Source organism: Peromyscus maniculatus, chromosome 15 (assembly GCF_049852395.1).
Source record: "Peromyscus maniculatus bairdii isolate BWxNUB_F1_BW_parent chromosome 15, HU_Pman_BW_mat_3.1, whole genome shotgun sequence".
NCBI lineage: Eukaryota > Metazoa > Chordata > Mammalia > Rodentia > Cricetidae > Peromyscus > Peromyscus maniculatus.
This window is the reverse complement of record NC_134866.1, coordinates 61,173,584-61,197,680: the sequence shown is the minus strand read 5'-3', so window position 1 is coordinate 61,197,680 and position 24,097 is coordinate 61,173,584. Positions and strand designations below refer to the sequence as shown.

General features: G+C 40.9%; 1 protein-coding gene across 1 annotated transcript in view; it reads left to right on the top strand.

The window, feature by feature from the left end:
* Positions 1-296: 296 nt before the first annotated feature.
* Adgrv1 (adhesion G protein-coupled receptor V1) overlaps positions 297-24,097 on the top strand; it is a 541,812-nt gene continuing 518,011 nt past the window's right edge. The window contains exon 1 of the mRNA XM_076552019.1: positions 297-414. The gene's annotated coding sequence lies outside the window, so the exon portion shown is untranslated. The remainder of the gene's footprint in view (positions 415-24,097) is intronic.

The window sequence follows — 24,097 nt, the reverse complement described above, 5'->3', positions numbered from 1 at the left end:
CAAAGTTCAGCGCCCTAGGATCCGAGGGGCGAGCGCGGTGCTGGGACAGGCGCTCCTGCGCCCAGGCAGGTCAGCCTGGCGCCCATGGCTGGAAGAGTCCATTAGCGATGGCCAAGGCGGGGAGTTCGCGGCGCCAGAGGCCGACCTGGCTGCCCGCTGCGCAGAGGAGGGCGCGCTGCCCTGCGCGGCCACCCCCGCGCGGCCGATCAGGTGAGCCCAGCCCCGGGGAGAAGTCCTATTGGAGCAGAGGAACCGGGGAGAGGGGTGTGGGGGGGGGGAGACGGGGTGGGTGTGAAGCCTCCAGCCTGCAGGACAGTGCGGGAAAGGATTAGCGGCGGAGGACGGGGACACTGCAGAGGGGCGGCGCTGGCTGTGTGAAGGGAGGCCCGGCACTGGCGGGGACCCCAGAGCCAGGTAGGCTATGACTTGGGGTTGGTGCCCCGGGGATCCAGTGGGTCGGAGAGCGCGACAGCATCCTATAGGCGGTTCCCGAGCAGCCGCTGCTGCACCTGTTGCTGGAGGTGGGAGCGAGGGCGGGCGGGCGAGCGGGCCGTGGTGGCTCGGACTGGCTGGTGGCGGGCAGCGGGTAACGGGAGGGACAGCTGCCCAGCGCCTGCCGTCCACACAAGGCTGCGGCTCTGCACAGCTGCCTCCAAAGCTGCTATCTCAGAGAAGGGGAGCCTGGAAGGAGCAGAGGGAAGTTTCCATTTTTCTCTTTCTGCCCACTTGAAACCTAAACTCTAGTTTCAAAGTTGGCCCAGAAAAATAATTGGTCAAGAGCTGCAGTCGGTCGATAAAACTTCTTCATGGAAGACCGAGGTAAATTTAAGGAGTCTTGTTGATGTTCCCAGATACTCACTGCATCAGGAAATTTCAGAAAAATACATTATTGTCAAGGAGTCTGAAATTAGCCTAGAGTGTAAAACTTATACATGTGTATATGATATGTATATACACTTATAGCTTGTATATTTTAAATTTCCTGACTACTTTGTTTTTTATTGGAGAGTAACTTTAAAGTGCAACATTAACTTGTATATAGCTTGTGTAAGCCACCTTTTTACAAAATCTATAGTCTTGTTTAAAAATGTACACAGTGTGTTTCTAAGTAAGCTGCACATTCTTAGAAACTGGTATTAAGATTTTAATTCCTGACAGGAAAAGCGCTTAACTGGTTTAGCGCTGCTTGAAAAATTCCTGTGAGAGTTAAAAGCACCTTCTATTCCTGAAGTGAGCGTTCTTCCTTTGTGTGCCGTTTATCAAAAGAACTACATCAAAGAAACAAAGAGGCGAAGACAGTAAAGAAGAAAAGCAGGAGTAGATGTTTACCAGGACATGGGTACCAGAGTTGAGTTCTGGGCGGTTTCCTAGGTTACAGAGTAAACTCTCACAAGTTTACAAATACATTCTGAATTGTTAAAATAAATGCATGTGATTAGGTATTACATTCTGGTGCTGCCACAACTTACAATCACTTTGGACATAAAAACCATGAAAATGTTCTTCTGGATCTTGGTTTCTTCACTTATAAAATAAAGTTATTGGAATAGGTGATTGCAAAGATTTAGTCCAGCTAAACATTACATCACTCAAAAGTGTATCTTAAAAAAAAAAAACCAAACCAAGCAATATATACATGCACCCAAGCAAAATGGATATATAGGTTTTATATATATATACATATATATAGTTCCTTATTGAAAGACATTATGTAGTGAGCTCTGTGAAGTCCTTTATAAAGATCTTATTTGACCTATCACTCTCATAAACTGGAGAGTGTTATCCTAATTCCAAGACAATGTCACTGAGGCTAGCAGCTTTCAAGATCTCTGCTTCAAATGGTCAGTTATTAAGAGCTAATCAATGGTCTTTCTTGAGTACTCTTCACACCTACATTGTGCTGAATATTAGGAACAAAAGTTTAATCTGCCTGTAGACTGAAGAAATCTGACTATACTGTGTGTCCACAGTGAGACAAAGGCTGACCATGTGAGAACATCAATCCTTGATGGCCTTGGATGTAGGAATAATGTGTTAGTTAAAATTCACACTATTTAAGAAAATAATTTAATTTCATGCTAGTGAATTCCTATTGTATTTAATGTCATAGAATAATAACATGAGATAGTATTTGGGGTACAAATGTTCTTATAGAAATAAAGATAATTGTTAGAAGTAAGGTGAAAGGGCAGAAGGTCACGTTACACCAAAGAATATCAGCTGTCTTTCCCCTTGGAGGTGCCCATGCTCAAGACAATGAGGGATGCTGTGCCGTGGGAGAAGGGGAGTCACAGCAGTTAGCTGTGACTGAACGCTTTGTTTACATTCTCATGATGAATGGCGATGGTGTGCTGCATTTACCCCGCGTGCAATATGCCAGGAATTCTATTACACTCTTTGCACAGATTAACTTTATAATTAACCACAAATTATGATTTTGACTTCCATAGAAGTAACTAAGGCAGAAACATCTGTGTTGTGGGAGAATTTCCCCACCTGCTAAGGTACTTTCTTGTCTTAATCTCTGTGGGAGGAACAGAGCAACTCCTGAAGCACCAAGAAAAAAGCCTTAGATCCAAACTGGACGGGCTCCTTTTAATTTGTATGTGAAGAAAGCGGAACTGAGAAAAGTTGAGAACCAGTTAGGTCACACATTCTATTTTCATTTCGGCCAACTGAGCAATCCCTTCATCTGTAAACTGACATGCCTCAGTGGGTAAACTTGCTCATTAATTTATTGTCATTCACAGATCCGCTCCATGCATAGCCTTTTTATATTGATGCCCCTTTATCAAAAAAAAAAAAAGTCAAGTTTGTGCCAGTTAGAAAGAAAGTCTTGAAGTGCCGCGCCTGTGGTTCCGTCCTCTAGTTAAGGGTGTGGCAAAGTTGTTCATCCGCTGACGCAATGCCCTGCTGTCTATTGGTCAGCAACAACGATTTGTGCTTATGCTGGAAGCATGAAACAGCCAGGGTGAAGTCACAGCTCTTACTTTCTGGGAGGTGGGTCGATGACTCACAGATGCCGCGAGTGTACTGAGATCCATCCATGGTTTTGTTAGGTTATACAATAGTCAAGACAATGTAAAATCATGTGGGAAGTTCAAGCAGTGTAAAGAATAAAAGTCACCATAACCTGCCTCATCTAAACACTGGAGAAACCCACTGAGAGATGCTTTTCTCCTGCTAACTCCTGTTGAATCAGGGTGAGAGCACCATAATTTATTGACAATCATTTATGGCTTAAAGTTCAATTTAGTCTTAGTGTTCTGTCCTTCCCATGCAGTTCAGATATATCAATAAACGTATTTGTTGAGAAATGAAAATAAGCATATTGCTAACAAACCGTGCAGAATGAACAGTACAAGAAATTGATTTCTCCATCGGTATGCACAAGCAACATCTTTGCATATAGGGAGGGCTCCCCATGAGCTGGGTTGTCAGGCCACACAGGAATTAAGTCCCAGCACCCCAGCTCTGTTGGCCTGATGGTGGTGTAGCAGAGCAGGGTGGAGCTGGGGCCCTGGAAGCTTGGCAGCACAAAGGCCGTGTTTTCAGATTCCGCTGTGACACACTATCCACTTTAAAATGTACTGGACCAAGTCACTCCCGCAGCTGCTGGGCAGGTGGTCCCCGGCCCTTTTCTTGTGCAGTCGGGCGTAAGTCTGGCTGTACCTCAAAGGGAGGGCAAGATGCTTAGAGGACGTTTCTCACTCACTCTTAGTGATTCTCAACACCCAGAGTGAAGCCTTCGCATAGGAGGGAAATATTGACCGTTAGAGTAACTGTCCATAAATGAACTTTGGAATAATACAAAATTATCGGGTTATAAAAGGAGGCTGGATTCTCTTAAAGAGAGGCAGTGAGAGCACTCTCCTTGTACATACGAGTGTAACTACATTTAAAAAGTGTTTTAAAGATAGTTTTTTTTATTATTAATTTCATTAGTTTGTTATTCAAAACTTTTCCCTAGGTAAATTTTCTCAGTTTATGTCACATACTTGAGCATAGACTCCTTTCATGTTTTCTTTATTAGGGGCTTAACGTGGCTTTGAGCCAGTGGTCTGTTCACATCTTGGCACATCCGCGTTATCTGAAGTGCTGGCGGGGGCGGGGGGGGGGACTAAGTAAATTTCCCACATCTTAAAGGTTATGGAAACAGCTACCTTTATGAATAGATTTCAAATAATTCCCAGCAAGCCAAGGGTGCAGACGTGAAGTAAAAATGCATTTCCCTCTCTGAAGCACTTCGTCCCCTGTCTGTCTTTGGTTTTCTTGAAAGGCAATTAGCATTTCAACTAGCCCATTTGGTTACACGCAATGAAGTAGTCCGGTTTATAATTTGCTGCTCTCTGTCTGTGGCCGTTGAGTGCTAGGTCTTATATAATCCTCTCCAAGTAGGCCTTCTCTCCAGCATAGTTATTGTTGCTGGTCTTAAATAACTAATCAACCCAGAGTTTTCTTTGCCTTCAACGGTAGGGTGCCATAGGGCAAGGAAAATTAAATGTCAAGCTAATGAGGGGATAATTATAATTATAAATAGCCATCTTTATGTGTGGCATAGATTGAAAGATATAAAGCAGCTTTATATAAAATCTAATGCTAAAAAGGCACTTGTGCGTCATTGTTAGTTTATTTCTGCGTGCAACATGCACCACACATAAAGGGGATACATACTGCCACCACTGAGCTAACATGACACAACATTGACAGTGACGAAGCAGTTACTTTGGTACTAACTTTACTGTCTTTGTGAAAGAGCCATATTCTGTAAAGGGATATGAGTAAAAGCGAAAAAGATTCTTAAATGTTCTAACAAGTGAACACTTGCTCTGAGGAAATTTTTGGGAAATTTCAAGGTTTTGTGTCTCTGTGCTAATTGAAAATAGGATTTTGTTAGCTTCTTTGGTCACGAATTTTGGTAATTCTGCAATGTTACCATGCTTTACCTTTCTCCTCACACCACTCTGTAGGAAACACTGCATACATGGTGATCCTCTTGTGAGGATGATTGGGCCCATGCTAGCCTTTAATTCAAGTCATGGGACAACAGTTTGGTTCAGCTCATCTTTTCATTCACTACCTGCTTTTGCATGTTTATATTTATGCACATATTTGTAAATAAAACAATATACTTATTCTTCAGATATTGACCCGCTGAAAGAAGACATAAGGGAGGTGTTTTAGTTAGAAGCCTTGCAGGCCGTCCGTACAATTTTGGGAAACTCCATGAGATAGTTACTCATTCCCTGTCTTGTCAATCTGTGCTTATAAAGTTCTAAGTGTAGCTTCCCTAGAGCTTCTGTACATCCTTCAGCTATAAGTGGCTACTGCTGATGAATGCACGTGGTATGAAGAGGGCTCCCCGTCATCTGAAGACCAGTCAACTAGACTTGGGATAGTTCTAGAAAAAGTGTGACAGAGGAGAGACAGTACTGACAGGTCAAGGAATGGGCTTGATAGTACCTCAGATCACAGGCATGGGAGCAAGAAACATCTAGATCTCCTCCCAAACATGTTATTTACAGCTTACTGGATTGCTGAAGGAAGCACAGGGGAAGGAAAGAAGCACACATTTCTTTTTTAAACGTTGAGATCTAATTTACAGTGATTATGTTTTTGTGCTAGTCTCTGACACTTAGCATGTTTTTAAAGAGTCACCTATGTCCCTGCACTTTTTACTTAACGCCCAACAATACTCTACTGTATGGATATAGCTTTGATTTATCCTTTACCAATTGATGGCAGTTTTGTTGTTTCTACTTTGTGACTATTATGCTGCTGTGGAATATCTGTGTACAGTTTGTGTGTGTGTGTGTGTGTGTGTATGTGAGGATATCCACTTTTCAGTTTTTATGGTGATAGACTTAGGAGTGGTGTGTTTTGGTTGTTGATTGACCTGTGTCTTACTTTTTGAAGAGTTGTTGGCAGTTTTCAAAGTGTGTACATGCCACTTTGCATTTGTATTCTTTTCACCAATGTATTAATATTTATTTCTTTAATAAATGCTAAAAGGTTTTATTTTATTTTATTTTTAAATTTTAGCCATCCTACTAAGTGTAAAGTGTGATTTCTTTGTAGTTTTGATCAATTTCCCAGATTAATAGTGACTTTTTTTTTTCATGTGGCTCATAGCTTCTTTGGAGAACTATTTTTATCAAGTCCTTTGCTATTTTAACAAATTGGGTTTTTTGGTTATTTTTATTGATTTGTAGAATCTGTTGGAGAATTCTAGAAAAGAATTTCATATGAGATATGTCACTTCTGACTATTTCTGTCACTGTACAGACTTCTGTTTTTCCTTTTTTGATCGTGTCCTTGTCCCTTAGGAGCTCAAGAGGGAACTAAAGCTTTTTTTTTTTTTTTTTGAGACAGGGTGTAGCTTTGTGCCTGTCCTGGAACTCACTCTGTAGTCATGGCTGGCCTTGAACTCACAGAGATCTGCCTGCTTCTGCCTCCTGAGTGCTGGGATTAAAGGCGTGCACCACCACTGCCGGCTCCCTTTAGTTTTATAGTTTTATTTCTTACATCTTATTACAATTTTGTGTTAATTGTTTATGTGGTATGAATTTGGGGTCTACCCACTTTCATTTCCATTTGGTTGTGCAGTGTCTACACAAAACTGGTTGAAGAGATTATGATTTTGTCCTAAAAAAGCATTTAAGAAATTTAGCTGTGACATTGTACTGCATTCTGTACTCATGTTTAATGTGATTATTGTTATGATAGGATTAATGCCTGTCACCTTCCTTCACCTGGTCCCCCCTCTGCTGCCTTTTATTTTAAAAAGATATTTTCCCAGAAGTGGCTCAGTCACACAGTTGCTCCCTTTATTATCTTGTTTTCATTTATTTTGTCAGTTGCCCTGGGGATAACCTGTAACAATCAAATTCATTTATTAATCTAAGTATGTGCAGAGCCCTGTGTTCAACCACAGCACTGAAAAGAACAAAAGCACAGACGTAGTTGAGCAAGTATCCTTGTGGTATGATTGAGCATCCTTTGGGTATATGCCCAAGAGTGGTATAGCTGGGTCATGAGGAAGATTGATTCCCAATTTTCTGAGAAGTCACCCATGCTGATTTCCAAAGTGGCTGTACAAGTTTGCTCTCCCACCAACAGTGGAGGAGTGTTCCCCTTGCTCTACATCCTCTCCAACATAAGCTGTCATCAGTGTTTTTGATCTTAGCCATTCTGACAGGTGTAAGATGGTATCTCAGAGTCATTTTGATTTGCATTTCCCTGATGACTAAGGATGTTGAGCAATTCCTTAAATGTCTTTCGGCCATTTGAGATTCTTCTGTTGAGAATTCTCTGTTTAGCTCTGTAGCCTGTTTTTTTTTAAATTGTATTGTTTGGTATTTTGATGTCTAGTTTCTTGAGTTCTTTATATATTTTGGAGATCAGCCCTCTGTCAGATGTGGGGTTGGTAAAGATCTTTTCCCATTCTGTAGGCTGTCGTTTTGTCTTATTTACTGTGTTCTTTGCCTTATAGAAGATTCTCAGTTGCAGGAGGTCCCATTTATTAATTGATTCTCTCAGTGTCTGTGCTATTAGTGTTATATTTAGGAAGTGGTCTCCTGTGTGAATGTGTTCTAGGCTACTTCCTACTTTCTCTTCTATCAAGTTCAGTGTAACTGGATTTATGTTGAGGTCTTTGATCCACTTGGACTTGAGTTTTGTGCATGGTGAAAGATATGGATCTATTTGTGATCTTCTACATATTGACATCTAGTTATGCCAGCACCATTTGTTGAAGATGCTTTCTTTTTTTTTTTTTTCATTGTATGTCTTGGCTTCTTTGTCAAAAATCAGGTGTTCATACTTGTGTGGATTAATGTCAGGGTCTTCAATTCAATTCCATTGGTCCACATGTTGGTTTTTATGCTAATGCCAAGCTGTTTTTATTACTATAGCTCTATAGTAGAGTTTGAAGTCAGGGATGGTGATGCCGCCAGAAGTTGCTTTATCATAAAGGATTGTTTTAGCTATCCTGGGTTTTTAATTTTTCCATATGAAGTTGAGCATTGTTCTTTACAGGTCTGTGAAGAATTGTGTTGGGATTTTATTGAAACCATAGATTGCTTTTGGAAGACTGCCATTTTTATTACATTGGTTCTACCTATCCATGAGCATGGGAGATCTTTCCATTTTCTGATATCTTCTTCAATTTCTTTCTTCAGGGACTTCAAGTTCTTTTCATACAGGTTCTTCACTTGCTTAGTTAGAATTACCCCAAGGTATTTCATATTATTTGTGGCTATTGTAAAGGGTGATGTTTCTCTGATTTCTTTCTGGCCCATTTATCATTTGTATATAGGAGGGCTACTAATTTTTTTTTGAGTTAATCTTGTATCCTGCCACATTACTAAAGGTATTTATCAGCTGTAGGAGTTCCTTGGTAGAATTTTTGGGGTCACTTATGTATACTATCATATCATCTGCAAATAGCGAAAGTCCCCTTGATCTCCTTTCGTTGTCTTTCTTTCTTTCTTTCTTTCTTTCTTTCTTTCTTTCTTTCTTTCTTTCTTTCTTTCTTTCTTTCTTTCTTTCTCTCTCTCTCTCTCTCTCTCTCTCTCTCTCTCTCTCTTTCTTTCTTTCTTTCTTTTTTTTTTCTTCGAGACAGGGTTTCTCTGTGTAGCTTTGTGCCTTTCCTGGAAATCACTTGGTAGCCCAGGCTGGCCTCGAACTCACAGAGATCCCCCTGGCTCTGCCTTCTGAGTGCTGGGATTAAAGGCGTGCGCCACCACCGCCCAGCTTCCTTTCGTTGTCGTATTGCTCTAGCTAAAACTTCGAGTACTATAGTGAATAGATGTGGAAAGCGTGGACAGTCTTGTCTTGTTCCTGATTTTAGTGGAATCTCTTTGAGTTTCTCTCCATTTAATTTGATGTTGGCTGTTGGCTTGCTATAAATTGCCTTTATTATGTTTAGGTATGTTCCTTGTATTCCTGATCTCTCCAAGACTTTTATCATGAAGGGATATTGGCTTTTGTCAAAGGTTTTTTTTTAGCATATAATGAGATGATCATATTTTTTTTCTTTCAGTTTGTTTGTTTATATGATGGATCACATTGACAGATATTTTTATGTTGTTTTTTTTTGACAGATTTTTTTTTTTTTTTACCATCCCTGCATCTCTGGAGTAAAGACCTCTTGAATATGGAGGGTGAATTTTTTGATGTATTCTGCCTTTATATGTTAGTTGGCCTTTTTCCTTTGCAGGTCTTAGTATTTTTTTCTTTATTTTGTATGTTTAGTGGTTTGATTATTATGTGGTGAGAGGACTTTATTTGTTGGTCCAGTCTATTTGGTGTTCTGTAAGCCTCTTGTATCTTCATAGGCATTTCCTTTTTTATGTTGGGAAAGTTTTCTTCTCTGATTTTGTTGAATATATGTTCTGTGCCTTTGAGCTGGTATTCTTCTCCTTCTTCTATCCCTGTTATTCTTAGGTTTGGTCTTTTCATGGTGTCCCAGATTTCCTGGACGTGTTGTGCTATGATTTTGTTGGCTTTAATGTTTTCTTTGACCGATGAATCCTATTTCCTTTATTGTATGTTCAATGCCAGAGATTCTCCCTTCCATCTCTTTAATTCTGTTGGTTATGCTTGCATCTATAGTAAATGAACACATTTACTCAGATTTTGCATTTACAGCATGCCCTTAGTTTGTATCTCCTTTATTGTCTCTATTTCAGTTTTCAAGTCTTGAGCTGTTTCCTTCACCTGTTTGGTTGCTTTTTCTTGATTATCTTGATGTTCTTTAAAGGATTTATTGATTTCTTCCAATTTTTTGTTTGTCTTTTCCTTGATTTCAAGGGAATTTTTCATTTCCTCTTTAAAGGCCTCTGTCATCTTCATAAAGTCATTTTTAAGGTAATTTTCTTCTGCTTCTTCTGCGTTGGGATGTTCAGGACTTGCTGTGATAGAATTGCTAGGTTCTCATGCTGCCATATTGCTATTTATGTTGTTGAATGTATTCTTACACTGGTGTCTACCCATCTCTTCCTCCAATCAGTGCAAAGGGTGTCTGTATCTCAGGGAGCTGCTCTTGGTCCAATTGGAGTTGGCAGAGTCTGTGTCTCAGGGAGCACCTGTGGTCTCAGGGGGTGGGTGGGTTTGGGGGACCGAGTGGGGCCTTTAGATTACAGGGTCCGATAGGGGTGGCCTGCTACTGGGGCTGCAATGGGTGGGGTCTGAGGGCACGGGTTGTACCCCTGGGCCTAAGGCCTAGAGGCTGGGGTTACCAGCTGGAAGAACAGTCACTCACCTCTTGGTCCATCTGGAGCTAATGGAATCTGTGTCTCAGGGAGCAGCTGTGGTTTCAGAGGATGGGTGGGTTTCCAAATTCTTGTAGTTTTTGTTCACCTGTGGATGTCTTACTTTCATCTTCACTTGAATGTGATTTTTCCTTATAGATTTCCTTATAAATTCTTGATGGTCTGTTTCTTCCAGCACTCTAAGTTCATCAACCTTGGTTTTTCTAGGTTTACGAGAAGACAGGCATAAATCAGGATCTATTATGGGCTATTTCCTGCTTTCCAGTTCCTCCCTTTATTGCTTTTGGCAGCTTATTACTAGTTTTATAACTATACATGGGTCTCTTTGGGCTTGTCTTAGTTGAAATATTTTGAGCTGTTCAAGCATGTAGATCAATGGTTTTCATCAAATTGTGATGCTTCAAACATTCCCTAACATATCTGTTCCTTCTCTTCTGGAACTCTGCTAGGTGTTTTTCGTGTGTTTAATGTTGTATGACAGGACTGAAGTCATTTATTTTTCTCCTTTTATTTTCTATTCTTAACACTAGATACCGTCACTAATTTACAAGTTCATTAATTTTCTCTCCTGCTTTTAAGTTTGTAAATCAGCTTTTGAATTCCCCAAATGCTTTAACTATTTAATGGACTTACTAGTTTTTTCCCCAACTCCAGAATTTCTGGTTTTTTATTTTCTTTCTTTTCACAAATAATTTTAAACTTTTTATTACTCTTCATTTGGTGAATGTGATGGCTAATTTTGGTTGTCAAATTGAAGCACCTGGAAAGAGGGAACCTCAATTGGAGAAGTGCCTTCTCGTATTGACCTATGGGCATGTCTGTGGGGAAAGAGTCCAGCCCACTGTGGGTGGCACTCCCCCTGCTCTGTTTAAGGAGTGCAGCTGAACAAGCCAGAGGGAGCAAGCTTATAAACAGCATTCTTCTGCAGTTTCCGCTTCAGTTCCTGCCCTGACTTCCTGTCTTGGATTTTCTCAATGATAGACTGTAACTTGTTTAGTGAAATAAGTCCCTTTCTTCCCAAGGTTTGTTTCGGCCAGTATTGTATCACGTCAACAGAAAGCAAACTAGTAAGAAATTATTTTCGGGGCTGGAGAGATGGCTCAGAGGTTAAGAGCACTGAATGCTCTTCCAGAGGTCCTGAGTTCAAATCCCAGCACCCACGTGGTGGCTCACCACCATCTGCAACGAGCTCTGGCACCCTCTTCTGTATACATAATAAATAAATAAATCTTAAAAAAAAGAAATTATTACCATACTCTTTAGTTATATAGACACGGCTTCCTAAGTCTTCGGAAAGGATTTAGAACTGATGTAGGTTTGGTATAGTCAGTCCGACATTTAGGATGTTCCCTAAGGTTAGTTCATATTGATTGCTCATCCCTGTCCTTGTGTGTTGGCTACATTTCTTATTTATGTCTAGTAGGTTTTGCTGTGGTTGAAAATTGGCCATTTTAAGTAATATAATCTTTGGCCTTAAGAATCAGAATGTGGACTTGTTGGTGGGCTATTTAGTGACTCTTTGAAGAAATTTCTAAAGTGTATGTTCTTTTTCATGTGTGATCACTCTATCTTGTCTTGGTGGATTTTGCCAGTGAATAATCAGTGAGAGATTTCCGGAAGTCCCGCAGAGCAGCAGGTCTTGGGTTTCTGAAGAGTTCCATGAGCACGCTCAACTATGCACCTGTAAGCACTTGACAGCTCTGCCTGAGCCTTGCTCTCTCTTTTCTCACGGAGCCAGCCAAAGTAAGAGATTTGGACCTTCACAGGTCTCTTATGAGAGTGTGTGCAGCCCTGTGCCTGTGTGCCCTCTTTTAGTGTTCAAGACTGTGTGAGAGATTTTCAACATTCTTAGGGTAGGTGAGCACTCACATGCACATGCACATGCACAAACAAATTAAACAAACAAACAAACAAATAGATGTAAAACTGTTGTAGTAATTGTCTCTTATTGTTACTGAAAACTTTCCTTTGGGGATTATGGGAATTCTTTCACGTTCCTCTTGGGCCTTCTTCATGTGACTTCCATTAATCCTCAATAGCTTCACTGCAGACTCTTGCGTATTTCCCTCCCAGACATCAGTTCTCTTCTACTAAACCTTTGTTCATTTTCCTGAGAAATGGTGTTAGAGACAAAACTCTGGGCATCAGTGACGCTTATTACCACTGAGTTGTTGCTATTTCTAAGGCATTTCAATGGAAAAAGCCAGGAAACATTTTGTTTAAAATTTTAAACAAAACTGTTTAAGACAGTCACGAGGTGATAATAGTCAAATTTGAAGAGGCTTTATATAATTTCTTTTTTCATTTATAATTATTACTTGCTTGTAGTTGGAAATTTTTCTATGGTCCTGCCTGGGCCCTGCGGTAAGGACAAATCTCACCCACTCACATCCCCCAAGTAAGCACACAGAGGCTTATATTAATTATAACTGCTTGGCCATTAGGTCAGGCTTATTACTGACTAGCTCTTACATTTAAATTAACCCATGATTTTTATTTATCTTTAGCCACGTGGCTTGGTATCTTTTCTCAGTTCTGCCTTATCATCTTACTTCCTCTGTATCTGGCTGGCAACTCTTGACTCAGCCCTTCCTCTTCCCAGAATTCTCCTTGTCTTCTTATCAGGCCTATACTTTCTGCCTGGCTACTGGCCAATCAACATTTTATTTATCAACCAATCAGAGCAACACACATTTACAGCATATAGAACAACATTCCACAGCACTTCCCCTTTCTGTCTAATCAAAAAGGAAGGTTTTAGCTTTAACATAGTAAAATTACATATAATAGAACAGTTATCAAGCAAGAATTATAGTTACAATACTTGCTGGATCCTATAATATCTGAAGCTTCAAAAATACATAATGCAGTGAGCAAAAACATGCCTCTAAAATCTATATCCTAAAACATAAATAATTTGACTTTAACATGATGTTGATATTGAGGATGCTGAATTAAGTATAAGCTTCCTTTACCGATGCATTTGCTGTTAGTAACTCTATTAAAGGTACTAAATACTGTATTCTAAAGCTACTAGAAATAATTCTTTTGTGATTATATCATCATCAGACACCCCCCCCCTTTGTTTTGTGCTGTTTGATGACACCTAGGCTCAGGCACACACACATCATAAAAACATCAGTCTAGAAGTCTGTTTTAATAGTATTGTTTTCCGTAGGGGAAGGAAGCGGTAGGTAAATGAAAATGAGAAGATTTTATAAAGTTTTAATCTTGGAGCCGTATCAATAAGTCATAATATCCAGAAAATAAAATTTAGATTAAAATGTTTTTCTAACTGGAGATAGCAAATAATCCTTTAAGGACCTGAGTCTGGAATGAAGTAGAGAATTTAAGTTGGAAATACAAACTTTGAAGACGGTTATAAAATAGTGTAGTGAATGGGGAGGCCAGGACCAGAGAGGAGAAAGCCTGTCACCTATGGCTTCCTTCCCTGTGGCAATGATGCAGAAAAGGAGGGTAGCCACCTGCTCAGTGAGAAGGACAACCCCAGGACAACCTGAGGATGATGGTAGCAGTGACTCATGGAGGTATGACCTGAGAAAGAGCAAGTCACCATCTGTCCTTTTGGGCCCTTTTTGTACTGCTGTCTTTTTTTATATCCTGGAAGTCTAGAAATACAATCTGAGAGCAGGAACCATGGAATCGAGGGAGAGTGACTATGAATTGGGAGCGTGAGCCCCCATTCTATGGGAAATTCAAGTAAATCAATTCATGTTAGCCCACCTAACATGGATAGCACTATGGATTTGGATGGAGAAGAAAAGGAATGTGTTGTTGAAATGATCCATGTGAGAAGTTACACACATCTTAGATGAGGGCCAGAGTAACCTTGCAGCATCGGTTTTGGTGAACATCGTAGTTACTTCAGACATAACATGACAACTAATTTTGATTTATTCATTTATCAGTTATTTTAGTTTATGTTTAGTCTGCACCAACATTAATTATTCTGGCTAATACACTGGGACCATGGTTAGGGTCACAGACAACCTCAAATGTATTGCCAAGGAAGATGTGGCCATTGTGGGGGTAGAGAGCTGAGACCTGTCAGAGGTGACGCCAAAGGGAGTCAGGACAAGAAGGAGTTACCTTGGCCACTTCGTTATTTTCATGGTTCCAAGCACACCTAAAAAATGATAAAGACCTTTGCTTTTCAAAAATTTTAATTGTTGGGCTTGGAGAGATGCCTCAGTAATTAAGAGCATGTTCTTTTAGAGAACCTGAGATTGGTTTCCAGCGCTTACAAGACGAGGTGGCTGGCTCTCAGCCACCTCGAACTCCGTCTCCTTTGTAACTCCAGCTCCCAGAAATCCAGTGTCCTCTTCGAACAACTGCACTCACGTTCATACTCCAACACAAACACAAATGTTTTTTTCATAATTAAAGTTAAAATATTTGAAAAAATTTTAATAGTTTAGCCTAAGTTTTAGAACTGAAGGAAGTAGTGATTATCAGGAGAGAAAAGGAGGGTGGAGAGGTTGATGTAACTTCACTGTGTTCTGCTCTGTGGACCCATTGAGCAAAGGCAGATATAACAGTGGGGAAGGCTGAGGGACACATTGCTTTCTTAGCAAAAGACTCATCGTATTTCAGTTTCTGACAAGAGCAGCTGAGGCAAAGTTAAGAGATGATAGATGTCACTGTGGACACACAATAAACAGCCATGCAGGCCTCCTTTACCTTGGTGGATATTTTCCACAGGTAAGTTAGGATATGAAAGCTTCCAAAGAAGCGTGTGAAATTCGTTTGTATGTGTGAAGGGGAATGACAGCTTATTCATGCCAGTGTTTATTGCGGCAGAGAAGAAGATGGAGCAGGAAAGACAAGGAAGGCAGCAGGTGAAGAAGAGTAAACACATCTGGCTGCAGATGTCTTCCCTATATTGTTCCCACTAAGTGATGCTTCTTCCTTTTATCTCATAAAAAAAACCTCAGGCTTCCCACTTTGCTTGTAGATTGAGAACCAACTCATCCAATTTCAATTATTACTGCAGTACTTAGGTTGGAACTAAGTTCTGAAGGTTTATAAACACAGTTCAAGTGTTAGAATAAACTGATTACATAATCCTAGTTTTAAGAATTGGTTTCAGAGTTCTAATTTCTAACATTCTGGGGTTCAAAAGAGGACCATAAATAACCAATATAAAACATACTGAATTATGGAAACTGTGGAAAAGATTATATAGTAATAATTATTTATTATATAGTAAGAATTAAAATGATATATACTGTATTTTATTTGAGGAATTAATACATATTAAAATAGGATTTGAAATGGAGATTTGGCTTAATTTTGTTTGCTTGATGACCCAATGCAAGATGAGTAGCTTACATTTATTTGTGATGATCTCTCATCATTCTGGGGTATAAGGGGCTTATGTGGGCTTTTCTTGCTTGGGCTCTGATCTGTCATAGAACCGTAGCCCAAAGCAGCTGAAGCTAATGTCATCTGATTGCTTATTAACTCCCATGTCTGATATGTGAACTATGATGTTATGTCTGAACATGATGCATGTTTTGCTCCTAATTTGCTTTTGTCTCAGTGTTTTATCATAACAACAGAAATGAAACCAGAGTCTATAGAGTCAATAGTATAGACTATAGACTCTATAGACTATAGTATAGTTTACTGAGAATTGTGGGAAAGAAGTGTCTCTGTCTGAAATTATGAATCTGCTTCCATGGGGTATCAACCAGAGGGACATTTGTATAGAACAACAGTTCTCCAGTTGTATAATAAATAGATTTAAGCTGTCTGAAACTGGTGTGCATGAAATAAAAATCACTTGGTGAAGAGGCTGTTTAGGGACCTGTGGCTTGAAGGCAGCGCTGAAGAAGAGGCCTAGGTCTTTCCCTGAAGGCTCAGTCTTAACTGCACCAGCAGCCGGTGCTGTGGGCAGGTGAGCCACAGTCTGCAATAGCAGGTCTGGGCAGAAGCAGGAGGTCGGCTGTGAACCTCCTTTAGGAATGCATAACCTCTGGAATTCTGCAGCATGTACGTAGGGGAGCTGCAAGAAGAAAATGGATTTCTTACTATCCTGGTCCATGGCATCTGGAGTATTTAATTTCATTGAAAAATAATGAAACAGATGTTAAATGGGCACCATAGGTGGTGTGGACTAGTTCATACGTGTTACAGACCACGAGGTCTAAGAATGAATACATAACTAATCATCAGTTTTTTATCACATCATAGCTTGTACTTGCATGGATGTAGGAGCATCATCTACTGGAGCATCAGTAGCCTTTTGGGGGCTATATCCCTGAAGATGACTGACTTCTTTCCCTCAGCAGCCATCAATTGACAATAGCTTCTTAGCCAGAGGTGGAACTTCATGAGCTGTGGAGCTGGGGCGGGTTGGAAAGAAAGGAATGGATACTGGATTGGATCAAAACACATTATATGCATGTATGAAATTCTCAAACAGTAAAAAATAATGAACAAAATCTGTCTAGAAAAAAAGGTAGTCATGAGGATTAGAAGAAATAGTGCATGTAACACTTAACACAGGGTTTAACTTATAATAATCAATAAGTGTGCTTGATTATTAATTTACCCCTGTTGTTTGAATCTTAGATGGTCTTTTAATAAAAATTCCAGAGCCAGATATTGGTGAAAGCCGAAAGATCAGAGAAGCAGAACAGCCAGCCACTAGTTCTTACCTCTATGAAATCTTCAGTCTAAAGAGAGTGAGTTCCTGTTTCCTCACGCCTTATATACCTTTCTCTGCCCTGCCATATTACTTCCTGGGATTAAAGGCATGTGTGCTTCCCAAGCAAAAGCACGAGATTTCAAGTGCTGGGATTAAAGGTGTGTGCCACCACTGCTTGGCTCTGTTCCTCTCCTATACTGGAGCAATCTCATGTAGCCCAGTGTGGCCTTAAATTCACAGAGATTCAGACAGATCTCTGTCTCCCGAGTGACAGGATTAAAGGTGTGTGCCACCACTGCCTGACCTCTATGCCTAGTCTAGTGGCTGGCTCTGTCCTCTGATCTTCAGGCAAGTTTATTAGGGCACACAATATATCACTACACATCCCCTCTACATTACTAAAAACATAACTTCCCCAAGGATGTTTCCAGAAGTAGGACTTTAGGTTGAAAGCATTTTTTTTGTTTTTGTTTTTTGTTTTTCCGAGACAGGGTTTCTCTGTGTAGCTTTGCACCTTTCCTGGATCTCACTCTGTAGACCAGGCTGGCCTCGAACTCATAGAGATCCGCCTGGCTCTGCCTCCCAAGTGCTGGGATTAAAGGCATGCGCCACCACTGCCCGGTAGGTTGAAAGTATTTTAAGAAACTAAAAGGCAATTCACTTTAATTTAAAATTTATTTTTATTTATTTATCTATGTGTGTGTGTGGTGTTGTTGTTGTTTGTTCCACTTTACTCTAGGCAAGTTGGATCTTGAACTCCAGCACCATTCTCCTCTCTCTGCTTCTTGACTTCACATCTCATCTTAAAGGGCTGGGGTGGGATTTGGGGATCAAACTCAGATCATCAGGCTTTGAGGCAAATGCTTTTAACCATCGGGACATCTCTTAGTTCATTCATGTTCAATGTACTTAATTGCTATTTCTATCATCCCAAACCTAAGTGTCTAACCAAGAATAGTTAGTGTTGCATTTAAATCAACACTTAACAGAAAACAAAAATGCAATGTCTTTTGAGAGTAGGAAGAGAAACATTTAATTTTAGGATATGTGTGGGCTGTAGATTATTAATGTACACATAGAAATTTAAAGTAAGAAAAATATGTTAACATGAATACCTCAAAAATATAGATATATTTGAAAGCATGTTTATGAAAGTCTAAAAGAGTTAAAGTCAATATATTATTAGCCATTTGCTCTTCTGTAAAGAAAAGTTCAATAAAAATCTAATAAATGACTGATTTAAAATTAAAAATCAGATTTTTTGAAATGGTTTTTATGTCTTTAACCCATCTCACTGATCATTTACTAATTAAAAACTACTAGGATTCCCTAGGCTACAAAATTCTCATGGTTTGGTAAAGTTGTTTAATATGAACATTTTGATCCAAAAGAAGTTGGGAAGAGTTCCCTGTGGAATTCGTGTGATTTGATGTGTGTACTTAACAATCTTTAATGAATTCATTAGCAAATGAAGTTTTATTAAACATTAATCAAAAACGGGTCTTAGCTGTGATACTTAAAAGTGTGTGTGTGTGTGTGTGTGTGTGTGTGTGTGTATATACACTCCTGTGCAGGCCAGAAGAGGGCAGCAGATCCCCTGGAGCTGCAGGTTGTTGTGAGCCACCTGATGTGGTTGCTGGGAATTGAACTCAGGTCTTCTGGAAGAGTGACAAGTGCTCATAAGCACTGAGCCATCTCTCCAGCCCAATTTCATTCTTTTTATCTGCAAACTACTGTGGAGTTGGGAAGACAGATGGTAATCTCAGGGAGTTTTCTTTAGAGGTACAAGTATGTTGGAAAAGTGTTGCAGCATGCTGAGATGGCTTGGTAGCCTTTCCTCACCTCTTCAGTGTGTGCGAGACAGATGGAGAAATAAATGGATACATTATGGTCATTGCCTCAGACTTCCCGGGGTGGAAATGTTTGTAATCTAGACTTGGGTCTCATCAATTTTAAACTTGTTGAGGTTGTAGAAGTTGGTGAGAGAATCGAATTTGTTCAGATACTTTTTTTTTTTTTCTCCCGAGACAGGGTCTCTCTGTGTAGCTTTGTGCCTTTCCTGGGACTCACTTTGTAGACCAGGCTGGCCTCAAATTCACAGAGATCCGCCTGCCTCTGCCTCCTGAGTGCTGGGATTAAAGGTGTGTGCCACCACCGCCTGGTGTGTTCAGATGTTTTTATTTCACATCGAGGCTCCTGTTTTAACAGGATTTTGTTGTCTTTGTGGCGCTGTGGAAAACTGGGGATGATCTAAAGGGATTGCCATCCAAACAGTATCCTGTTTAACCTGGAGGACCGTGCCTCACAGTGGCAATAGGATACAGCGATTGGCTGGACCATCGGCAGGGTAGTGTGCTACCTGACTCACCTGGGTATCACAGGCAGCTGGTGCAGACACCTCAACAAACTATGCGCAGCCAAAGAACTAGGGTTCTTTTGAATAATTCCATTGTTGGCAGTGGTGATGCAAGCCTTTAATCCCAGCACCCAGGAGGCATAGACAGACTATCTCTGAGTTGAGGCCAGCCTGGTCTACAGAGTGAGTTCCAGGACAGCCAGGACTACACAGTGTAGTCAGAAGTTTTCCTGTGTTCTGCCTGGCCTGTGCACGGTCAGGACAAATCTCTCACCCATAGTCCCACTGCCTTTTATAAAATAATCACACAGAGGCTTAATATTAATTATAACTGCTCAGCCATTAGCTCAGGCTTATTACTGACTAGCTCTTACACTTAAATTAACCCATAATTGTTATTTATGTTTAGCCAGGTGGCTTGGTACCTTTTTTCAGTTCTGCCTTATTGTCTTTCTTCCTGTGTCTGGCTGGTGACTCCTGACTGTGTCCTTCCTCTTCCCAGAATTCTCCTTGTCTGCTTACCCTGCTTATACTTTCTGCCTGGGTACTGGCCAAACAGTGTTTTATTTATCAACCAATCAGAGCAACACATATTCACAGCATACAAAATAACATTCCACAGCAACACAGAGAAACCTTGTCTGGAAAAACAAAAACCCAAAACTAAACAAACCAAAAAAATCCATTGTTAGTTTTACATTATATAAAAAATGGAAAGGGATTACCAGAAGATACTGTTGTAAACAAAGTAAATAAAAGACTGCATTTTACTTGAAATAGAAAAGTAAACTTGAAGAGTAACTCCTATTTGGGAATAAGGGAAAATGCAACCCTTCTAAACAACCTTTCTTCACACCAGACTTTAAAGTTCAGAATATCATATGATCAGAAGCTGTACTTGTTTAAAATAGAGGTTATCCACAGCTATATATGGAACAAAGCCCCAGCCTTCAGCCAAGCTCACAGGTCACTACATCATTCTATCATGCAGTTAGGGCTTTGGCATGAAAATTGGGTCTAGCCAGTGACCTGCTTGAGTTTTGGGGAACAATTTAAAGAGCAGAAGATACTTGATAAACGATGTTGCTAGAGATTTTGCACTTGCTATAGAAACCTGATTAAACAATTCCTGTAGACAGCAGGTATTGGGGACAGAAGGGGATCAGACAGTAAGAAGCATCAGGTCTCTTGGGACGGTGTAGCCAAGGGTTGATCGGAAGAAACGGTGAGGAGTGATGGACCACTGGACTCAGGAGAGTTGGAAGAACAAAATCTGCAATCGGCAACCTTTGGGAACATATCTTCATGAACCCGTGGTCGTGGCCCTGTGTTCCCTTAGAAGCATGTACATCTCCGTGTCTTCAGATTAGATGCCACTGTGAGGTCGTACAGATTGTAATACAAGCTCAAAGTGATGCATCAAAGGACCTGATGTGCTTCTTACTAAGGGCATGAATGGACTGGAGTTATCTAAAAGGAAATAGTAAGGATCTTTAAAAAAACCAAGTGTGGAGGAAAGGTGCCGCACGTCAGTGGCTTCCTCCCAGAGCCTGGCATAGGAGGGGAGACAAAGCTAACTTGCTGTGGAGAGCCCTGAAAAGCCACTCAGCCAGCCGGGTAAGCTCAGCACCAGCATCATGTGGGTGACATGCACCTTTGACAGGATGTGATGAGTGACTGTATCACTGGCCTATTCGGCTTTCCTCCAAACCCCAAATTCCATTCTAATTTGAGAAAACCATCAGAGAAATTCCAGTTGAGACACATGCTATAAATATGCCAGGATGCCACAAAATGGCAAAAATCACAAGAAAAAAAAATCAAAGAAACTGTCACAACCTTAGGCATCTAAGAAAACACAAGACCAAACAGTATATCCTGGAACAGAAGGGCACTAGGTAAAAAATTAGAAAATCTGAATGAAAAGCTATATTCAAATTGCATTATATATTACTTCTTGTTTAACTTTGAAAATGACTAACAAAAATTTATTTTAAAAATTCAGGTTAAAAAAACCCATCCTTGTAAGCTAGGTGTGTAGCCTGAATCTTAAAGAGTCTTTATTAATAAAACAAACCTGGAGCCAAGTTACTGGGGTGAACACTGGAAGATCAGAGGGACAGAACAAGCCACAGCTAACCTCACCTGGCCAGCTTCTCTGCTGATCTTCCTCAGAATGGAAGCCTCTGTATCCTCATATCCGAATGGCTCTCAGCTGAACTGTGCTGCTCAAAACCTAAAAGCTTAACCAGCCAAATGCTTCTAGTTTCTGGTCTTCACACCTTATTTACCTTTCTGTTTTCTGCCATCACTCCCTGGGATTAAAGGCGTGTGTCACCATGCCTGGCTGTTTCCAATGTGGCCTTGAACTCAGAGATCCAGAGGGATTTCTGACTCTGGAATGCTAGGATTAAAAGTGTGAGTGCCACCATTTTCTAGCCTTTGTATCTAGTGGCTGTTCTGTCTCTGACCCCAGATAAGTTTATTAGGGCGCACAATATTTTGGGGAACACGATACCACCACATAGGTGACTGAACTTGGGCAAGGCGTTGTTTTTGCTAGTGGTTTGTGTCTCAAATAGTCTGGCTTGTTTTCCAGTGCCTCCCTTTCATTGGATCCCTGGAAAAGGCACACACAGATAGATACAAACTGCGGTTCCTAACACTGACAAGTTTTGCCCTTCTTCTTTGCCATTGATAGCTCAGCTTGGTTGTCTTCGTGACATACTTGGCAAGAGGGAACGTCAGTTGAGGAAATGCCTCCATCAGAGAATGTCTGTAGAGCATTTTCTTGATTGCTAAGGGAGGACCCAGCATTCCACTGGCAGTAGCATTCTTAGATAGAGCCTGGCCTGTCTAACAGTAGCTGATTCCAAGCCTGGAAGCAATTCAGTAAGCAGCTTCTACCATCATCTGCTTTAGTTCCTGTCTCTAGGTTCCTGCCTTGATTTCCTGTCTTGGTTTCCCTTGAAGGCGGATTATAAACTGTAAGCTGAAATAAACTCTTTTCTCCCCATGTTATTTGTGGCCAGTGTTTGATCACACCAACACAAAGCCAATGAGGACAGCCAAGATGGATGACACAGGGACACGAGCATCTCCAGTATCCCCAGAGTGCTTTCCTCTGGGTCTGTGTCTGCTAGGGTGCAGATATACCTGATGCACTGACTTGAGTTAAGGATGGCCATGTGATCTATCAGTCTCTACTCTATTTTTTTTTTAAATACAGACTTGCATTCAGTCTCCTTCTGACCTTGTTCAGATTTAGTGGGCTCCCCATGCTTCTCATATACCTCAAGCATTGTGATGTTGCTATGATGGGTGTCCTCAAATGGGATGGCTCAGAATGCCAGTGATCTTTTCGCTTAATTTCCTGACTCTGGAAACTGAAGGTCTGGACCCTGGAGCCTGGAACCTAAACATACAGATCCTTGACTATGCAGAGATGGATTCTCCTCTCACCTCGTGACTATCCGGGGCCATAGCTGCTCTTTGTGCCTTGTTGTGACAGTTGACAAACCGTGAGACCCAGCGTGTGTTCAATGTTAGGAAGCTGGAAAGATGCAGGAACCAGATTGGAAGTCAAGGCTGGCTCTGGGTCCCATCATTGCCTCTTCTTTAGGAAGTCCCTAAGGGCTCAACACCCTAGGAGTCCTCCGTGTATCATGTAGAAGCTCCATGGTGTCTGTGGTGGGATGTCTTCTGAAGCCCTGCCAACAACACTTCCATGTTCTGTGAAATCAAATTTCTGGGATGATGCAGAGAGGACATGGCTCACAAGGTGCGCCTGTGTGTGTGTGTGTGTGTGTGTGTGTGTGTGTGTGTGTGTACACACGGATGTCTTGTCTCTGCTCTTCAACCTTTGAGTGGTAAGATATGGAAAATAATCGCACATTTCTATGTGACCCCAGTCTGAGGATACATTGGGAGGTTACAATGAGAGCAAATTCTTTGCCAAAATAACAGTGTGTCTTTGACACCATGAAAAAGTGTGGACCTTGACCGCCATAGATCCTGAGCTTACAAAATTTTCTGCAAGTATAGCTTTTAAGAGGTGATTCTTCACATTTTTCAAAAAAGATTTATTTATTTATTTGCATTTGTATGTTTGTGTGTGTGTGTGTGTGTGTGTGTGTGTGTGTGTGTAGGCAGAGGCCAGAAGAAGGTCCCTTGGAGCTGGAGTTAAGAACAATTGTGAGTTGTGTGATTTGGATGCTGGGAACTCAATTTGCATCCCCTGGTGGATCAGCAAGCAAGCACTCCTAACTGCTAAGTGTTCAGGGCCCAATGTTAAAAAGTAACATATATATATACTTTTTAAATTTTTTTTTTGGCTTTACAGGGTTTCTCTGTATAGCTTTGTGCCTTTCCTGGAACTCACTCTGTAGCCCAGGCTGGCCTCGAACTCACCGTGATCTGCCTGCCTCTGCCTCCCAAGTGCTGGGATTAGAGGCGTGTGCCACCACCGCCCGGCTTTTTTTTTTTTTTTTTTTTAAACTTTTGGTATATTTTTTATAAACACAGTTTGAACTAAACTGTGCTCCTCTGGCCTCTGGGTTGAAGCCTCCAAGTTCACCAGGCTTTTCTCTTCTCTCCCTGCTGTGAGCATGAGCAGCTCCTCTAGGAGCCCAGGTGCCTATTTGTCAGTTCTGATGCAGGCGACTGGGGAAGATTCCTGCAGGAAGCCATTCCTGGAGGAAGCGTGTAGGTAATGCTGACTCTCGGGGAAGAAACACGAGTTTTATTTCACTTGAAGTAATTAGAACTGTGCCAAATGACATCATTTCCAGAAAA